Raw genomic sequence first — 6,000 nt, 5'->3', positions numbered from 1 at the left:
GGCAAGCTGCTTTCGAGGAGCTTTGCCTCCAGTAGATTTCCTAGCTGTCTGCTTGGTACGTGCCATTGCAACTGTCACGACTTGTTTCAAATAATTGCGCGCTGAATGAAGTCAAGTTATATAAAGAGCAAAACCGTTAAATCAAGCTATTTCTCATTGGATAAAGTCAGTCGAAAAGGACAGTTCTCATTGGCTTAGACACGTTTTGTGTTTTTCCTCCGTGCTTTCCCTGCATGATCGAAGGAACAAAACCACGAGTCTTGGGCTGCTTGGGCTTGTATTTCTCGTGTGTGGTGAGCGAAGCAGTAACATATCGAAATGACAGGACGTGGAAAAGGAGGCAAGGGTCTTGGCAAAGGAGGTGCCAAGCGCCACCGTAAAGTTCTTCGTGACAACATCCAGGGTATCACCAAACCCGCTATTAGGCGTCTTGCTCGCCGTGGTGGTGTGAAGCGTATCTCTGGTCTCATTTATGAAGAGACCCGAGGAGTATTGAAAGTATTCCTGGAGAACGTAATCAGAGATGCTGTTACATACACAGAACACGCCAAGAGGAAGACAGTGACAGCTATGGATGTTGTGTATGCCTTGAAGAGGCAAGGAAGAACCCTGTACGGTTTCGGAGGTTAAGTTGGGGTTCCTCCTATTTTGGATATAAAATTGGCATAAACGGCTCTTTTCAGAGCCAACAAATTTATATAAAGGGAAAGATTTACTTTGTGCGATTTTCTGTTAGATTATAAGAATTCGTGTAACTACATTAAAGCCTTTTGATGCACACTAAATTACAGACGTAGAGAGATTAATTTGAGAAAATCATACGTTTTTTTTTACATTATGTACGTTCATGTATACGTATTCATATCATGTAGCAGTATTAATGCTGGAGAAGGGGTTCTGGTTGGAAATTGGCGATTTGTTGGAAGTAGCGAGCATGAGAGATGCGAAACGCAAGTCGGAATTTCTGTTCTGACAGTAGGATGTACGTATAGAGGCTTATACAACTTCTATACTGTGCTGTGAGGGGCGAATAATGCGTTAGAAACCTGAATCTTGTCCTTTATCTTGTTTACGTGGTCTTGGGTTCGATTTCTTTCTTTTGCGGTAGTGTCTATTGTGATTTACATGTAAATTAATGACACTTCGTAGCGGGTTACTAAAATAAAGAGTAATACAAATATGAGATGTAGGTTAATGCATTGTATACTTCACATTATTTACTAAAGAAAGGCAGTAGTTACAAGAAACCTAGGCTCGCTCGTTGGGCACAGTAGCAAATGAGTTCTGAGATCAGAGAATAAGAGTAGTTGCGTATTACAAACCATATACATATAACACATATCACACAAATATGAATATCGACCTTGCAAAGAATAAATCGTACTTAAGTGTGCATTTAATGTCATTACTATGTTGCAAAAGAAATTTAGGAAAGTTTTCTGATCCGCTCTGTTCATGATGTCATTGGGGCATAGTAATGAACAATAATAAATGTCGAGAACATATTGAACAGAGTAATTTCAGCCAAGCCAACGCAAGAGAGAAACATGAGTGCTTTAAGAATGTTGGAAATTCCTTTGTCTAGCATGAAGTACATGAGAATATGTGGTATGAGGTTTTCTTCCATTGCTGAGAATCTGGGCTCGACTGTCCTGTCCTCTGGGTAATATGAGCCCGATGTACGCAAATATCAAAAAAATGTAGCTAGCGACAATACAAAAGGTAATGATCTTATAATTAATAATGTAGTGGGAACTAAGCACATCGCTGTTTGGAGTATTCTAAAGTTAGTGTGACTTCCTATGGGCTTCAATTACGATCGACGACTACACATATACTAATTAATCGAATAGCAGCGAGAATTTCGAATGAAACTAAGCAACTATCTCAGACACTTTTGATGAGTCTGTATATCGAAAACAATTCATTTCAATCGTAAATCTCCTCTATAAAGGGGTTTGTGGCCCTCATAAGGGCCGATTTGTATGAGATATAGGTCTTACATTTATGCCTTCTTCTCAGTTTTCTTGGGCAGAAGTACAGCTTGAATGTTGGGCAAAACACCACCCTGAGCGATTGTAACTCCAGACAACAACTTGTTTAATTCCTCGTCGTTACGGATAGCTAACTGCAGATGACGTGGAATAATCCTAGTCTTCTTGTTGTCACGAGCAGCGTTGCCTGCCAACTCAAGAACTTCAGCTGCCAGGTATTCCATGACTGCAGCCAAATACACGGGAGCGCCAGCACCAACTCGTTCGGCATAGTTACCCTTTCGCAAAAGACGATGGATTCTGCCTACTGGGAATTGAAGGCCAGCCCTGCTGGAGCGGGACTTGCTCTTTCCCTTGACTTTTCCACCTTTGCCGCGACCAGACATTGTTCAATATTCTTTCGTAATAAGATGAGAGGAAAAATTGCGGCCTCCCATGAATCAAGTCAGTTTTGTTACTACTTCAAGCGTGCACCCGAGTGCATCAAATGAAAAGCAAGGCAGTTGGCGCGAATTGAAACACGTACTGTAATTTAAATGAAGTCGATAAATCGGCAGTTACAGGAAGAGAGCCGGTCAGTGAAGGCTCAAACTACTCCCCACTCTCAGACAGCAGCTCAAAAACAACAGAATCAGAAGACATGGATTACCCAAGCAGACAACTAGAGGAAGCCATACAACACCAGAGCGCGCAGTGGACCGCAGAACACACCCAAGACATGGACACGTCTGATGAAGAAACACAAGAAGACGAGGACCAGGAGAGATCCAATCCATTCGTCCAACCAAACAAAACTGCTCGTCCAAGACAGTTAAAGGGAAATGAATCCACAGTCGAATCCCGGAACAAGTACATTCCACTGCAAGATCTAGTTGAGGGCCCCCCCAGAGATCCACCAGGAAACACACCAAGAGCCTACAAGCCTAGATGTGTCTACATATATGGAATAGAGAAGCAGTTTTCCTTTACAAAGTCACTAATCAGCACCCTCTCAGGCGGAACCACCACACAACAAACAAAAGACTTCATCAGGTTCACTTGTAAGAAGCTAGAAGATTATGACAAGATCATTGCATATTGCAAACAGTCAAACCTTCAATATGCAACAGAAATAGCAAAGAAGGACTTACCTTTGAAAGTAGTCCTAAGAAAGCTACCAGTGGACACCCCAGTAGAAGACATACACGAAGACCTCAAGGACCAAGATTTCTCCATACAAGAAGTGAAGCAGATGAGGGGAAAAAGCAAAAACTCAGGAGAAAGAATTCCACTACCCCTCTTTCTGGTTTTCTTGGACAAAACTGACCCAAAAACAAAGGAAATCTATGACCTAAAGTACCTCCTAAGCTACAAAATCGCAGTGGAACCTTACAGAGCGCAAGAATTCCTTCAGTGCCATAGATGCCAGAGACTCGGCCACAGTCAGACAACATGTCAAGCACTTCCACGCTGCTTGAAATGCCCGGAAAACCATCTTACAAAGGAATGTCCCAAAAAGACAAGACAAGCACCAGCATACTGCTGCAACTGCAAAGGGGATCACCCGGCAAACTTCCGAGGCTGTGTGATCTTCCAGAAAGAAAAGGCAAGAAGAGTGAAAAACAATCAAGAAAAAACCCCACTCACAGAAGATTTTCCTGCACTCACCAATGCCACAACTACAGATACGGGAACAGCACCAGAGAACTCCAGCACGTACGACCAGCAACTTAAAACGCAAAGGAAGAGTGCCCAACGGACAGAAGAAACAGGACACACCAATGCCCAACGGACAGAAGAAACGAGCCAGAGTGAAGTATTCGCCAACATCAAAGAAATCTTTCAACTCTTCAAGGGACTAAACTTAACAAGGATCATCGAAAAAGCAAAGAAGGGGCTACAAAAGCTAAAAACAGCCACGGATGCGTTCACAAAAATTCAAATATGCATTGAAGTAGTAGCAGACATCTTTGATGATGGCACAGAGTAAACCAACTATCCACCGCCAAATTCACCTCCTATGCTGGAACGCAAATGGAATAAAAACACAACAACAAGACTTTGCATACTTGCTAAAGGAGAAGGACGTGGACATTGCCCTAATTCAGGAAACAAAACTGAAGCCAAGAAAAAACCTTAAACTCAGGAACTATGACGTCATACGGAAGGACAGACCAACGCAAGGTGGTGGACTAGCCATAATCATTAAACGCAACCTGCCATATACAACACTAGACCTACCAGCACTTCAGTCAATAGAAGCTATGGGTATCACGCTCCTGGCACCAAACAACCCAATCAACATAATCTCAGCATACAGACAACCAAGTGTACAATTGCAGCCAGACGACCTGCTACAAATTCGGAACCTACACCATCGCACAATAATCGCAGGAGACCTAAACGCTAAGCACGTCCTCTGGAACGCTCGCCGAGGGAACCGCAATGGGGACATCCTAGCAGCCGCACTACACCGTATCAAGCTCACTCCAACTGCGCCAGTAGACCCCACACACTTTCCAACAAATGGTGCCCCCCCAGACGTTCTAGATATGCTACTGTACAACGATGTTCGATTCTGTAATCAACCACAATCTCTAAACGCCTTGAACTCGGACCATAACCCAGTATACATAGAGCTACAGCACCACCACACTACAGTTGTACCACCGCCACCTACAGTAATGGAGACAAACTGGGATGAATACAAAAGAATACTATCTGCAATTATAAATCTCCGCCCTCAACTACTAACTCCAGACGAGTTAGACTCAGAAGTGGCCAACCTAACTGCCCAAATCAATAGTGCATACCACCTTGCAACTACAAAAACTAAGAAACAGTGTGACTCTCCCTACAGCGAGGATCAACGTACACATCTCCTAGTATATCTTAAAAGATGGGTACGAAAAACATGGCAACGCACACGTCACCCTACTATGAAAACGTTGTATAACTATCTCACAAACAAAGTTAGGAAGCGCCTGCAACGCATTCGTCTACGAAACTGGGACGACACCCTGGCAAACATCAAGGCACCCACCCATGACTTCTGGGCACTAGTAAAGCGGCTCAAGAGTCACGCAGCAAGCCACAACCAACCACTCCATGGCCCACGAGGACTTGTCTTCACCGATGAAGAGAAAGCAGAAATCTTCGCAGAGATGCTCGAAGACCAATTCAGCGTCAACCCCGAACCGTATGATGACAACCAAATCGAAGAGGTGGAACGAGTCATGCAGAACATTCCCCCTCCAGGGCAAGTCCAGCCAGACCTTCTGACTACTCCAAGAGAAGTACAGCGAATTATGAAGCACTTACACGCCCGCAAAGCATCAGGACCTGACGCTATCCCACCACTGGCCCTTAAAAACAGTCCTCGGAAGCTGCAAGTCAAACTATGCCAAATCTACAACGCAATAATCCGTACAGGCCACTTCCCCACAAGCTGGAAAGAAGCCAAAATAGTGATGATACCGAAAGCAGGGAAAGACAGGCAGTTTCCACAGCACTACAGACCAATCAGCCTGTTAAGCCACCTGTCAAAGATAGTTGAACGCATCCTCCAAAGAAGAATCACTACTCACCTGACAACCAAGAAAATCATACCAGACCATCAATTTGCATTTCGCCAGAACTTCTGCGCGGTATCGCAGGTTACGCGCCTGGTAGAAAAGATCATCTATAACTTCAACAACAAAGGACACACCCTAGGAGTTTTCCTAGATGTAGCAAAGGCCTTCGACCGAGTATGGCACGAAGGCCTCATCTTCAAAATGCACCGACAGGAATTTCCCAGAGCAATCACCCAAGTTATCCAGTCATACCTACGGCAGCGAACATTCAGAGTGAAAGCAAACAACGCCATCTCCAGGAAACACCCCATAACAGCAGGAGTACCCCAAGGATCGTGCTTATCACCGACACTTTATGCGTTGTACACCGCAGACATGCCAAGAACACCTAGCACCACGCTAGCTACATTTGCGGATGATACCGCTGTATTTGCACATGACCGCAACATCAG

Source organism: Thermobia domestica, unplaced genomic scaffold (assembly GCF_964235325.1).
Source record: "Thermobia domestica unplaced genomic scaffold, izTheDome1.hap1.1 HAP1_SCAFFOLD_458, whole genome shotgun sequence".
Lineage (NCBI taxonomy): Eukaryota > Metazoa > Arthropoda > Insecta > Zygentoma > Lepismatidae > Thermobia > Thermobia domestica.
The sequence above is the reverse complement of the archived record's forward strand: the minus strand, read 5'-3'. Positions refer to the sequence as shown.